The following is a 16430-nucleotide window of genomic DNA, read 5'->3' as shown; positions in this document are numbered from 1 at the left end:
GTATTGCCTTTTCTTTCCAGACAATCTACAGTCAAAAATTGTACAATTTTTCATCATAAAGTCCTTATTTGAACCATCTGCCTATTCATGCTTGCGTTTCATTTTCTCCAAAGCTCGGTTTAGACGGGACTTTACATTTCGCAAAGGAATGCGTGCCGTAAACTCGTATTCATATTGCTATTGTGAAATGTATACAGACGTATATCATGTTTATAGTTTTTATTGCAAATTAAATCGTTTAAAGTTGCGTTAATTGTACATTGTGCAGTATGGTGTGCAAGTGTACCTAAACGAATGCAAACACATTGCTGAAAGGTGATATTTATGAGAGTTTTGCACTTTTGCTGAAATAAAGCGGTAGCTGCACTCGAAAAGGTGGTCTCAAGAAATGCATCCGCACACTTTCGGGTATAAATTGTGCAAGAACGTCGCTAGCAGATGCTTCCGAAAATTACGAGCGTTAAAACTTTTACCAACAATAAAAATTTTGATGTTTACAATGTACGTGTGAATTTTTTGAATTTTTATAATGTGTATTTATACACATGTGTTGAAACGATAAGTTATTATAAATTTTGCTAATGTCTTAATATTTACTTATTCAATAATAAAATACCCAAGTAAAATAGACTTTTTCTTACTTTGACACCTAAGCATGAGTATTAGAAATAGTTTAAATCTTAGTGCATTGTCTTTTGTTTATAATTTAGATCATAAGTATTCTAAGGATTATGTAATAAGAAATAGTGATATGCTCGGTTATTATACTAGAAATTAGAACAATTTAGCTGTAGTTAGAGTAAGGAAAAACGAGACAGCTGATGATGTATTTCAGAGGGGTGTGCTCATATACAATGCCTTCCTTGAGTGCGTGGATGCATTCTAATTTCTTCTAAGACCGTGGATGTATTCTTGCTAGGTGCAAGGAGACATCTCTGTGAGGGACGGTGCATATAAGTTTAGTATATGTATAATTCAGTGGCATGAGGTGGAAATTTCTGTTTCTATCGCACAGCTTTATTTATATTTGCGTGAGTAGGATACGAAAGGATGCTGAGACGTCATACCGCATCCTCTTGTGTCCTGATCGCACACACGTAAGTAAGACTGTGCGACGAAAATAGGAAGAATTTTACCGCACGCCACTATGTATATGTAGTTTTATAGTTATTTAATTAAGTATTTATTAAATTAAAATAGATGTATGTATTAAAACTAGTTAAAATTATATAAATAAATAATTATTGATACAATGTTATTCTATCGTTCGACCACGATTTACTGACTTTGAGCGTCGCTTCACACTTTTCACTCCGGTTTAATTTTTAAACTCTTACAAATAATATACAAATCGTGTTTGAATATTTAGCGCGTCCAATTATGCCAACTCAAACAAATCGTAAATCTGTTCTTCGAACGGCCTTTGTATAATATTTATTTAAATTGAACCTTTCTTTTGTATATATTTGCCATTAAAAGTTCATAATACGACTTTTCCTTAATTAAAATATAATTTTCGTACGACTCAATTCGGTTAACTATTTGACTTGCAAATGAATCAAACTGTACCGACGAACCTATGTATATACATACCTATCCAAATTCGTCCTCCAGCTTGGTGCAAATATTCCGAATATCCGGTTTCGCGATACCAATTTTCGACTACTATTTCCATATTTAAAAATGCCAAAAAAAATACACACATGCAAAGAGAATGAGAAAAAAAACCGCTCGCGTTTCTCTGGCGCATATAAATCGCGTGAATTGTTATTCATGGACGTTAAAAGTGCGCGTATTCTCGCGGGAACCAACTGTATGATGAATGCTCGCAACCGTAACCACCAACAGTCATCTGAAGAGTAAACAATCCTTAGAACAGTGTGTGGTTCTCATCCTGTATAAGGCTCGTTAAAAATGTAACCAAAAATCCTTCAAATAAATCGCAAAATTCGCATGGCCGCATTCGAAGAATTCCTTCCATGCCCGTATATGAATTCGTATCACCTTTGTTATGAATGTGATCAATTTTTACCAATGTACATATTTTCAATTTATTTTTGCAATGAATTTATATTATTTTTTAAAATATAGATATACAAGGGATATTTGAATTTTTAAAAATATTTTTTATAGCTGAAAGGTTTTATTTATTTTTCGGATCTTAAAACCAAAATGAAATATCTATAAATATATGAAAAATTTGTTCCAAGGATAAATAGTGAAGCGAAATTGAATTTATATCAAAAAAATAAAACAAATGAAACGCCTAAGGCTTTCTTTTTATTATATTACGCGTCTGCGATACATATTTTAGCATTTTTCTAACAATCAACTTTGCTGTGTTATGTTGCTTACATTCTAAACCAGTGGTTCTTAACCTTTTCAGTGAGCCGCACCCCTTTAAATCTGAAAATATGTTCCCGCACCCCCTTGAAAAATGAGTTTTGGAATCTTTAATTTAGATAAATACATTCATTGCATTTTTTTTCTTAGCGCACATATATGCCACTTGATAGGACACTTCTAACAAGGGCTTTTGAATTGTTGCGGCACATAATTTTGTGATTGTACCACTGGCGTCAAATCGAGCCTTCTTTGACGTAGAAATGTTCAGACTATGACCTGCACCTTCACCACCATGAATATTATTGAAATATTCTAACAACTTTGATGGTTTAAGATTGGATTTTGAAAACATCTTGGAACGTAAGATGCATTGAGGTCAAGGTGTACCATATTTTTCTGTTGTACAAGTATATCCGTAACCAACATAATCGTCTTTCCACTGGTTTAATACAGTCAATTAAATAATAATTAGAAAGAACGTATAATAATAATAATAATAATATGTACTTCAAAATTTTGTGACAAAAATTCTTACGTTTGTATGATCATTATATCCTATTCGGGCTTTAATCACTGAACAATTAAGTATGTATTTGTTTCTGCTTTAAAATGGTAGATAACGTTTGCAATCGAACTTTCGTGTGTGTACACATGCTAGTCTCGAGAAGTTTTTTGCTATCTATCTATCTATAGTTTTTTTGCTATCTGCCACTGTCGCAAAAACAATTGTAAACAGTATACCAGTGGAGACGACGGTGTGCAAATTCTGAGAAAACTGTCGTTTTTATTTGGGAGGAATGAGGAGAAAGCTGAGGCGATATCCTGCCATAAATTATATTATTTTATTTATAGCTACTCAAACGCTTTCGTCACGAAAAAAATTAGCCGATGTCATCGAATAATAAAATAGTTTTCAAATGTCACAAAACTAAATTTATTTTGTTAGAAACGACTCCCGCACCCCCTGATATGCCGTCTCGCACCCCATGGGGTGCACGCGCTCCGGTTAAGAACCACTGCTCTAAAGCGACGAAGGCAAAACTCAGTTGGGACCAGTAGCGTACAAAATATCGAAATAAAAATTAAAATTAAAAAATTAAAATTAAATATCAAAATTTTAACTATTATTATAATATTAAAATTAAAATTAAATATTAAAAGTTAAAACAGAACATATGTATGTACACAATTAAAATAAATGTTCGGTATTGAGCTAAAATTAAACATCAAATCATCATATACAGGTAGTACGAAAATTATTTTATAAAAATCGCTCTTTAAATTTGATTTTTAATTTATTCAACTTTAATTTTAATATAATAATTATAGTTTTAATTTTTATATTTAATTAAAAAAATTTTATTTGATTTCTGATATTTAATTTTTATTTCAATATATTGTACGCTACAGTCCCAACGAGTTTTTATTACGCGACAAAAAAATCACCGCTGGATGTCACCGAAAAAAAAAATAGAGAAAAAAGCCTTTGATAATACTGACAACTTTGCCAATTATCAAAACACCAAACGATCACACACATTATCATGTTATACACTGTCATATGTAAACAGTAGTGGTACTTTTTGACGAAGTGTTTATTAAAGACCGGCTTTTAAAAAATAATTCTTTGATTTCTTTTCGATCATAGTGCGTATCAAAACATCTTAAGTTGAGAACTACCTGTATTTGATTGTTAATGATCGATTTTAGCTCAATCTCGAACATTTATTTAAATTGTGTTTGTTCTGTTTTAACTTTCAATATTTAATTTTAGTTTTAATATAATAATAAAAGTTTTAATTTTGATATTTAATTTAATTTTTATTTCGATATTTTGTACGCTACTGTGCCAACTAAGCTTACCTACGTTGGTTTAATTTGTACGCACTATCATACAAACGAATGATTCATTTTTATAATTCCATATGATGTACCTATATAGTATGTACATATATACATAGTATATACGAATACATTATCTTCTTTTTGATTGATTTTACCCTGTTTAGCTTCATTATCTGTAAGAGTGATGTTAAATATCAACGGCATCTGCTCGCGCGAAATCTATATATATATATATAGCTACATATAATATATAGCCAACGGCAAACAGTGCGAGAGTGACGGTAAATATGTGTGCGTCTTATATTAAATTCTCTATTAGAAACATTCGCTCGAGATTGGCAGATATCCTATGTATGTTACCTCGTCACGACGCAGACTATTCAAATATTTGTGAAGCGTATTCTCTTTGTTTCGATTCTCTCGTCTTGCGTGAGTGTGATTGACAAATTTATCAAAAATAAAAATGTGGCGCGTATTACAATGCAAATGTATCCTCCATTGGACGTAATTATTCGAAAATAAATATTATAATGTAAAATAATTTGAACATCGATGGTTTTATTATTAATATTGTTCTATATTAATGATAAAAACCACTTTTTTTTTTATTCTTTCGGGTTTATTGGAGGTAGAATATACATACATAAATAATGGTAAAAAAAACACTCCCACGGGATTTATGTAAGTCAATTGAATAAGAAAGGTAGATTCAATTTATTATTCAATAATAAAACAGCTATGATATATTCGTACTTTTAAGTATTTTCGAATCTTAGCTATTTTTGTCTTTAAGCACATTTTTGATATAATTAAATATTAAGTTGTGAAAAAGACTTTTTTTTTTGAAAAATCTGATATTAATAATACATCTTTTTTTAAATATTTTTACCCATTTTTCTTTAATATTTTTATTTGTGTCGTTTCCAAGTAATTATAATTGAAAATATTTTGGCGTTTCTACAGTATTTGTAGCTTAGTACAGCTACATACATATATGTATATATGTACATACATACATATCGTATATATAAAACCGAAACGGCGTATGTAATACGTTTCTGATTGGTTGTCGTCAAAGTCGTTTCTGATTAGCTGATTTGGTCAAAGACGTTTATGATTGGTCGATCGTTAATTTTTTTTTTTCAATTCAAATAAATTTATTAAAAACAACAAATTAAGATTTTATTCATGGTTCGATGGTATTCTCACTACTAGACTGCATTTCCATTTCAAGTTACTTTTATTATATCCGTGCTAAAACGGAAATGATTGTCAAAAATGGAACCGAGCGAAGCCTGGTAGCACCACTAGTATTTAAATATTACGTTTCTATCACTCCATCACTTTACTTTTCTTCTCCTTTCCGTCTCTTTATCTTAATACCTACTTGTATCGAGGTCCCCACGGCACTTATCTTCTTTATCAGCGGTTTCCAACCCGTGAAACGCGTACCACTTGGTGGTGTGCGGTTGATAGTTGGTGGTACGTGAAAAAAACAGTAATGATGGACGTTCAGGAATGAATGATTTACAATGATAAAAAAATAGAAATATTTTTTATAAAATTAAATAATTTAATCATAACATATTAATAAATAAATAAATACTTTCAAGTGATAGAATTTTAAAAGCTGAATTAAAAAAAATAAGGTTATTAATATTTGGCTAGATATTAGTGAGGAATATGAACAGCTTGCTGACAAAGCGCTTAAATTTCTGTTCCCATTTACTAGCACTGAACTAGTTGAGAGACCTTTCTCTTCATATATGTATGTATTTTTATAAAAGACAAATATATTGAATGTAGCTCCAGAATAAAGGGTATATCTCGCATCATTTGAACCAAATTTTAAAAAACTATGTTCCTCGAAACAAGCACAAAGATCTCATTAAATTTATTTTGTAATTAGACTTATTAAGAAAAGAAAATATATTATATGTACTTTTCAATTTTGTGCTTTTATTAAAACCATATATATCAGTAATAGAAGTATGACGAAATAATAGATACATTATTATATTAAACTTTGAGCATATTACAATTGCTTTACAAAACTTTTTTTCTACAAAATTTCTTAATAAAACAGATCCATTGCGTCTACCCTGTCTTCAAATTCCTTACCATGTTAATACTATATACATATGTATAATTACACTTGCAATAACAAATTTCATGAAATATTTTTATATGGTGGTACAATTTAGTGTAATGTACTACCAAGTGGTAAGCGAGTCAAAGAGTCGATTTCAATATTATAGAGATTACAAAGTGTCGTTTATATTTTACTAGCTGAACCCGGCATGCGTTGCAATGCCACAATAATGCATGCAATTCCCGTTCCCGTTCTCATTCCCGTTCTCGTTCCCGTTCCCGTTCCCGTTCCCGTTCTCTTTCCCGTTCTCATTCCCGTTCCCGTTCCCGTTCCCGTTCCCGTTCCCGTTCCCGTTCCCGTTCCCGTTCCCGTTCCCGTTCCCGTTCCCGTTCCCGTTCCCGTTCCCGTTCCCGTTCCCGTTCCCGTTCCCGTTCCCGTTCCCGTTCCCGTTCCCGTTCCCGTTCCCGTTCCCGTTCCCGTTCCCGTTCCCGTTCCCGTTCCCGTTCCCGTTCCCGTTCCCGTTCCCGTTCCCGTTCCCGTTCCCGTTCCCGTTCCCATTCCCGTTCCCGTTCCCGTTATTTGAAATTATTTAATTATTTGTTTATTTAAACCTAAAAACATTTGAAATTATTGCGTTGCAATGCCACTCATTCCCGTTTTTCCCGTATCCGTTCAAATTAATACTTAATTATCAAATTAAATTATAGTAAAGTATAGGAACGCATACGTGACAGACAGAAAAACATTGATTTTTATATATGTATGTATATGTATATGTAGGATTGTTACGAGTAGTAAGTAATGTAAGGTTGGAATGAGTGGTACATAGTGTAAGCGTTGGCATGCGTGCGCGCAATTTGATTACCATCGTAATCATTTCCTTAACTACACACTTGCGCTTCATACTTTCGCGTCGATAAAATCGTAATAACGAATATTATTATCAAGAGGTATTTTTCCTTTTTTTTTCACAGTTATCTTTCGGGACATGCCTACAACAAATCCTGAAAGTTCTATCGTAATCGTTTCTTTAGTTTAGGAGCCTATTCGATACAGACAGACAGACAAACATTGATTTATATATATATATATATATATATATATATATATATATATATATATATATATATATATATATATATATATATATATATATATATATATATATATATAGATAACTAATTGAATTGATAAGCTTTGTTAACATATGTACATATGTTCATAAATTAGAAACTAAATATATGCATAAAATAATGCAGAAAGAAGAAGTATGAATTGATGTTTACTTAAATATGAAGTTTGAATATTTCATCAGGATATCCAGGATGATTTTGGCCTTTAACGGTCAGTTGCACTATAACACTGGCTTTATTGAGAGAACGTACCTCTATATTTTACCGAAAATGTGTCCCGTTGACCACTATAAAGTGTACGTGTTACGCTTTCACATATTTCGCGCTATTGTTCCGAATTCACGGACGACAGTGTGCAAATACATAGCGCTGCCGGGGCGTTGCGGTCGAGTGTCCGTGACACCGAATTCGAGGGGCGCTAATTAAAACCGCACACGTTAGCACAATTAAGAGGACATAGACAGACACACGTTTCCATTACTCACCTGACTAATTAGTTCTTAAAATATCTTTTAATTGATATGTACGCTATGTATGCTCGTGTACATTTGATAATGCTATGACATGCGAATTTTTGAAGTGACAATTCTGCAAGTTGGTGAAATTAACTATTTTGCAACGAGTGTTACGCAATTTATTTAAGGAAACTTCCACTTTGATGGTATCGCTTTTCTTCGTTGCATTGGCGGTACGTGACTGAGCGTGCAACAAGTTTTCAACGATTTTGTTCGGGAAGCGTAATATAGTCCTTATATATAGTTACATATAAATTATATGTAATTATATGTATTAATAACGTAGATTATATGATATAATCTACCTTATTAACTTATTTTTATTTTTCTATAATAATTAAGTTTCAATTTAATTACATTTACAAACATTAAATATGGCAATACTATGTATATCACTCAGTCACGTTTTTTACGTGCTTTGGGTTCGTCCCGTCGTTATCGTAAAATTGTTTGATTTGTCCCGCTTTGCCCGTCCACTGATGTACAGAAGATTTTATTTGAAAATAAAATCGCTTCTTACTATTACTTTTACCATAATTATTTTTAAATAACTGGTACGTATAACAGTATGTTATATTTAAATTTTATCTTGTTTCAATTTGTTCTTTTAAAGAAATTTACGTTCTGGTAAAAATTGTATTATTTTACAAAAGAAGAATTTGATTTTTCTTGATTTTTAAATGCTTTTTATTATTACGAAATTATGTTCATAATACGTCTTATATCTATTTTAATAGCTACTGATCTACTGATCATTTTCTATTTTACAATTTAATTTGGTTAGTAATCATAGTATTATATTATTCTAATGTTAATGTACAGCATAATAGGAAAAAGAGCTCAAAAACCTATACAAAAGACGAAATGAAAATTTTCATTTGCACATAAATTTTTCAATTACAAGAAACCGAGAATATATTTTTGAAAAATTTATTTTATTTGTATTATTTGTATTATATTAGATTAAAAAATCAACCTGCGGTGCATGAACATGAAATATAATATAGATATTTTTTATCATGTTTCTATTTTCCTTATACGCAAGAATTGTACATTCTGAAAAAAAATACAATTCCCTCACAGTATTAATGGTTACTTGAGGGAAAAATGATATTTATAAGGGGGGGGGGGGATAATTTTTTTACCGGGCGTCCCGTTTTGAGTCCTGGGAAATATAATAATAATAATAATAACTTTTTTATTCCAGACGATAGGGAGAATAGTGAATCCCCATCGTCCATAAAAAATTAACTAAAAAAATAATAATAATAATATGGTCAGCCTCATTATGTATTTCAGTAACAATCTTAAATCTTGTATGAACAATAATATTTTGTAGTATGAATAGGAGAGTAGAAAAGATGGATGTACATATCTTCACAGTTGCGTTGTTCATGTTATATTATTATTCGTTGTTGTGTTTTCTAAAAAATGGAATGAATATTAATGTTTTAATATTGCAGAATTTCATTAAATTAATTAACCACATCTGAATACTAGTAAATTTCTTATTATTTGTAAGCGTTAGTCGAATAACTCTGGCTTTTATGAGCATTTATGCGCTTTTGAACCTCGGTTAAAACAGAAAAGGTACAATTTCGAGAGACTATTCAAAGTGCAGTACACCTAATTTCCCCGAGGGTTTCCCAGTTTCCGCTCACTCTCGCAACAGTGGTGGCACATAATCGTGAGCGTTTTTTTAGCCCTCAATCAAAATTTCCCGCCGGTTCGTGGATTTTCCAATTTATTTTCCATTAAATGCGCACCGGGAAATTGTCGACAGAATGACGAAAACCCCGTGTGCCACCGAGCAAAGTGCATTTTTCTTTCTTTTTTTTGCGACAGGCAGAGGTCGGTCGCATTCAAGCTGAGCTTTCTAAAAAAAACCCTCAAAATAGCTCACCGCCAAGGAATCCTTTATACGGAGCTTTTTAAGCGCAGTGCAAACTAATTCTTTCAAAAGCCCCTCCAAAAAAGCACTTTTTTGGTACGCTCTTGCCCCCTTTTGAAGCAATCGCTTGAGAATGAACCAAGTTATTTTTAAAAATTGAAAAGATTATTCAATAGCCAACGTACACAATTCATACCTCTTTCAAATGTCATTTTTTTCTGTGCAGGTAGAAGTTTTAAATTGCGATTAAAATCTCGTATAATTACTATTGCATGTACTGTAATGCTTGTTTGCTAGATAAAAATAGCTTCATCTATGGATATTTCGTGTATTAGATAAGTATGTACATATGTATGTAAGCTATTGGAAGATGAAATATATATAATCAATATATTCTATATATAGAATCAATATATCAATATAGTTATAGAAATTTCTAAATAAAACTTATTTTTAGTTCATACTAGCTGTATTACCAAGCTTCGCTCGGTATTTGTAATATAAACCGCTTGTTCCGACTTTTGTAATGACGTGTGGCAAACAGTCTTATTAACTGATTGTCGATTGGCATTATTGACGAGTTGGCATTAGTGTCGGCCCAAGCGGAAATACGCGACGGTCGACAGAGTCACCGAGTAGACGGCGTACGGACAGCTTGTGTTCCGTACGCTCCGCTGGCCCACCACGTGCAAATTTTACATTTCAATAAACTACATCAAACCATTATCGAAGTCTTTTCCATGATGGTCCTTCGAACCGGATACCAGTAACCTAGGCCACAACACCAAACGGACAAACCAATAGGAAAAAACGTGGTCGAGAAAAAATGGATGTCAATTAAGAAATCGGTATCGTTCCTTTGTTACTATCCATACCTTTCCAATACTAATAACATGTTTGCTTCTATTTCAGCAATATATTGATTGATGTACAGAGGTACATGACCGCGTGATTGACGCAGAAAATATATAAATAAAAACATAACCTACAAAGACGCATGGGACACAGAGGTAATCCAAAATTATCGGAACGATCACATAAACATCGTAAAGGATATTCAAGTAAGTGAATGTATTCAATCTCAGGCAATCTGTTCAAAAGGCAATCATGTGGGTAGGTCAGTTTTAAAATATGTTTTAAAGTATAACAATTAATTAACGCGATTGTATAAAATAATATCGCGCTACGAAGGAATGTTTCATCGGTCGCATCGAAATTCGTATTAAAAGTGTAAAATCAGATGTAGTGTAAAATTAGCAAAGCACGTGGGGAATTATACTTGTAGCCCCAAAGTGGCTTAAACCAAGTACATACCGGTATATTCATATACCGGCAGATCTCTTTGTTTCTTAATGTGTGTAGAAACTTTCTCCCCCCTCCCCCCTCCACAATAAATGTGGAATTATACTTGTAGCCCCAAAGTGGCTTAAACCAAGTACATACCGGTATATTCATATACCGGCAGATCTCTTTGTTTCTTAATGTGTGTAGAAACTTTCTCCCCCCTCCCCCCTCCACAATAAATGTGGAATTATACTTGTAGCCCCAAAGTGGCTTAAACCAAGTACATACCGGTATATTCATATCGGTAGATCTTTGTTTCTTAATGTGTGTAGAAACACCCTCCCCCCCCCCCCCTTCCACGATAAATGTGGAATTATACTTGTAGCCCCAAAGTGGCTTAAACCAAGTACATACCGGTATATTCATATCGGTAGATCTTTGTTTCTTAATGTGTGTAGAAACACCCTCCCCCCCCCCCCTTCCACGATAAATGTGGAATTATACTTGTAGCCCCAAAGTGGCTTAAACCAAGTACATACCGGTATATTCATATCGGTAGATCTTTGTTTCTTAATGTGTGTAGAAACACCCTCCCCCCCCCCCCCTTCCACGATAAATGTGGAATTACACTTGTAGCCCCAAAGTGGATTAAATCAAGTACATACCGGCATATTCATACATCGGTAGATCTCTTTGTTTCATAATGTGTGATGAAACAGTGGTGATTTAAAATAAATCACAAGACTTGTAGCCCCAAAGTGGTTTAAATCAAGCACCCACCAATTTAGGGTTGTAATTTCTTCCAAAATATGTTGGATAGATTCTGGTGATAATAGTTAAAGTAGAATATTAAGATTCACGGTTAATCATTGAATATTATTACCTTATCTCTACGAATAGTTCAATTGACAGCTATAGTAGAGAACAACTGTATTTATGAGACGAAATAGTGCAACTTTCTGAAACAAATGTCAAGTGCTGAAAACGAGGAAATAGAAGCTTCGACTTCCAAGTCGCATAAAGGTCGAAATCCAACTAGGGACGTAGAACCTATTAGAGACAGGTCAAGCTCTAGAATACATCAGACTCGAAGTCAGACTCAATCGATAGAAATATTAGCGAAGGAAAATAAAGTAGAAGTTATAATGACGTCAATAGAATTAAGGTATTCAGGCGCGGTACAAAGACTAAAAGGAAAAATAGATAAATCCTCCGAATTAGATGAAGGACAGTATCAAACCATTAAAGAAGCATACGATTATGTCCGAAAACTCCATTACGAGTATTTAGATAACCTTACAGACATACCGAAAGCGGCCAAAATAGACGAAGAGTACGATGCAATTACAATAACAGTTAAAAATCTTAAAGCAGCATTAGATTGCCAATCCTTTCAAGATAGTAAACTAAAGGTAGAGCAAGCAACAATTAAATTTGCTAGAGATAAGTTACCGACGTTAACCATTCCCACATTTCAGGGAGATCCATCTGAATGGCAATCGTTTCAACAAGCTTTTAAGAATATAATAGGAAACAAAACGGAATATTCGAATGTCACGAAATTGCAATATTTGCATCAATCCTTAATCGGTCCCGCTTTGGCAGCTGTATCAGGTTTAGATATTAGCTCAGACAATTACGAAATAGCTTGGAGTATTTTAGACAAGCAATATAATTTACCAAGACTTAATCTCAAAACTAGGATTAATTCACTTTGTGACTTAAAATTAATCACAAGAGAATCACATATCGAATTGAGAAATCTATTGAATCAGGTAACAGTGTGTATTAAAAACATTGAATCGTTGGGTTACGCGAGAGAAATTTTAGATCCATGGGTAACATGTTTAGTTCTAAGGAAATTACCTTTTAATATAGTAAGAGACTGGGAAATATCGCTGGTTAGCAGAGAAATGCCACCATATGAAAGTTTAGAGACATTCTTGCAGAATAGATGTAATGTATTACAATCTACTGCATCTGTAACTACGGTGAAGGAATTCCCTCATAACCGTCAACGAATCAGGAGAACTCATGTCGCGAACAAAAACCCATCAAGTAGAGTAAACTCATGTGCATTTTGTCGAAATAATCATTTCATAGGTAAATGCGATAAATTCAAAGCAAAATCCAGTTTGGAAAGAAATGAATTCGTTAAATCTAATAACATGTGTTTTAAATGTTTAAATTCATCGCATAAGATAACAAATTGCAGGTCTAACTTTAATTGCTTAAGGTGCAAACAAAACCATCATACTTTGTTGCATCAGGACGATACATTTAGTTCAAATAATACGGGAAGGAAGTCAATTAATGCTCATTCTACTCATTTCTCTCAAAGGGAGATAATTTTACCCACGGTACAAGTAGACATTATAACGTCCAATGGAACGGTCGTTAAGGGCCGCACATTATTAGATTCCGGCTCACAAGTCAACTATGTTACCACATCTTTCGCTAAGAAGAATAACTTCAAATTAGAGAAAATCTCTCAAAAAATTGTAGGTATCGCTAATCAAGAAAGTAGCATTCGTCACATCACCAAGGTGACCATAAGGTCTTCAACCACTAATTACTCAACCAAAGTGTTGTGTTTGGTATTACCAGAAATTACTGGCGAAATTCCAACTGTGAAACTGGATCAACAGTTAATTTCAATACCAGCGGGAATCAAGTTATCAGATCCCCTTTGGAATAAACCGACGCCAATCGATTTATTGCTCGGCGCCGAGATTTGCGTTCATGCTATGAAAGCAGGAACCATCCAGTTAGGAAAAGGTATGCCTATCTTAAAGGATACCGAATTCGGATGGACAATAGTTGGTCCATATCCCGAAGTAAATAATGCTCCAGGGAAGAGCCACATAGGCTTAAGTCAATTAGACAGTCACATTCAAAACTTTTGGATGATAGACCAGGTTCCTATGGTAAAACATCAATCTCTTGAGGAGAAAAGATGTGAGGAACATTTCCAAGCACACACATCACGAGATAAAAACGGTAGATTTTGTGTAGCTTTACCATATAAAAATTCCCCGGTAGTATTAGGAAGTTCATTGCACATTGCGGAGAAAAGACACAAAACTTTGGAAAGACGTTTTTTAGCCAATAATAATTTAAAAATGGAATACAATAAAGTTTTAGAAGAGTACATAAATTTAGGACATATGTCAGAGTGTGAACCTCCGGAGGCACATGAGGTTCATTGTTATTTACCTCATCACGTCGTGGTTAAGGAGTCTAGCCTTACCACTAAATATCGTGTAGTTTTTGATGCGTCCGCGAAGACAACGTCCAATATCTCACTAAATAATATTTTGATGGTGGGACCTAGTGTCCAATCAGATTGGTTAAATTTATTTTTATTAAAACTTATTGAACTCATTCCTCAGACAATCTTCAAAAAATGGAAGGATTGTCAATTATCCAATACAGTCATGAAACTTTATAAAATTCCTAGATTGATAATACTAAATAATGCCATTAATATACAGGCACACGGATTTTGTGACGCATCCGAGAAAGCTTATGGTGCTTGTATTTATGTAAAATGTACTGATCAATTGGGAAATTCCAAATGTCATCTTGTGTGTTCTCGTTCGAGAGTCGCTCCGCTCAGTTTTGTAACTATTCCGCGTTTAGAGCTGTGCTCCGCTATGTTATTATCAAAGTTAATGAAGTCAACAATAGACCAATTAACAATTCATATTAATGAAAAATATTATTGGACGGATTCAACCGTCGCATTGCATTGGATTAGGGGAGAGTCATGTAAATGGACTACCTTCGTTGCCAATCGAGTGGCCGAAATCCAATCAATATCTCAACCCATTGAGTGGTACCATGTCTCCTCTACAGACAATCCAGCAGATTTAATTTCTCGAGGGACTCAACCATCAGAATTAAATCATAATTCGTTATGGTGGGACGGCCCTAGTTGGTTGAAATTAGATGAATCACGATGGCCTCGAAGACCTCCTGAGATCACAATAGATCTTCCAGAGAGAAGGGTAGTCACTAACGCTACCCTTGTGAGGGAAAATAATTGGATAGATAAATATTCTCATCTTCCAAGACTCCTTCGAGTTTTATCATATGTTCGTCGGCCACTAAGGAATAAACAATTAAACGTTAAAGAAAATAACGAACCGTCCGCTTTAGAATTAAAAGATGCTTTAAATAATTTGATTAGGTTATCGCAAATGGAATCATTTCCATTGGAATATCATTTGCTGAGCAAGGGACATCCAATTCCCAGTAGCAGTAAATTAGCTAAATTGTCCCCTCTATTCCATGAGAATTTAATTTGTGTTGGAAGTAGACTTCCTCTGGGAACAACTCTATCAACGTCACCCATTATCTTGTCAAATAAGCATAAACTTACACACATGATTGTCCGAGATGCGCACTTGAAATATATTCACTTGGGTACTCAAGCCTTACTGTCGTTATTGCGGCAGACCTATTGGCCATTGGCCGGACATAATACTGTCAAAGGAGTGGTGCGTTCATGTGTCATTTGTTTCAGAAATAAACCACTGTCACACAATAGATTAATGGGATTGCTCCCGCTTGAACGTACCACTGCGAATTTTCCTTTCAGTCATGTGGGGATAGACTTCGCAGGACCTTTTCCTGTGAAGAGTGGTTGCAATAAGAATTCTAAGATAATTGAGGGTTACGTTTGTGTCTTTGTGTGTTTTTCCAGTAAGGCAGTTCACTTGGAACTTGTCGGAGACTTAACGAGTTCAAATTTCTTAAATTGTTTAAGAAGATTCGTAGCCAGACGTGGCAGGCCCAATACGATATATTCCGACAATGCTACTAATTTTGTCGGTGCAAGTCGTGAACTCGTTAATTTAGTAAAATTAATTTACGAACGTCCTCATGAGGAGAAGCTACTACGGTATGTAGCCTCCGAAGGGATTCGTTGGAAGTTTAACCCGCCAAGGGCGCCTCACATGGGAGGGCTGTGGGAAGCAGCGGTTAAATCCATGAAGATTCATTTAAACAAGGTGTTAAAGGCCACCACCTTAAATTTCGAATCATTTTGTACGGTATTGACTCAAATAGAAGCTTGCATGAATTCCCGTCCTCTTAGTCCCTTGTCTTCGGATCCACTAGACCTTTTACCCCTCACACCTGGACATTTCTTAATTGGCAGATCCTTACTCGCTCTTCCAATGGAGGTTAAATATAACACTAATGTCCATGCCAATCTGCTTCAGATACAATTGACCACAGCAGCATTTTGGAAACGTTGGTCGGCGGAATATTTACATTCTTTGCAGTTACGACACAAATGGAAGAAGGACTCGAGCAAC

The sequence above is a fragment of the Arctopsyche grandis genome, chromosome 12 (assembly GCF_051622035.1).
Source record: "Arctopsyche grandis isolate Sample6627 chromosome 12, ASM5162203v2, whole genome shotgun sequence".
NCBI classification, from domain to species: Eukaryota; Metazoa; Arthropoda; class Insecta; order Trichoptera; family Hydropsychidae; genus Arctopsyche; species Arctopsyche grandis.
Note: the sequence above shows the minus strand (reverse complement) of the source record.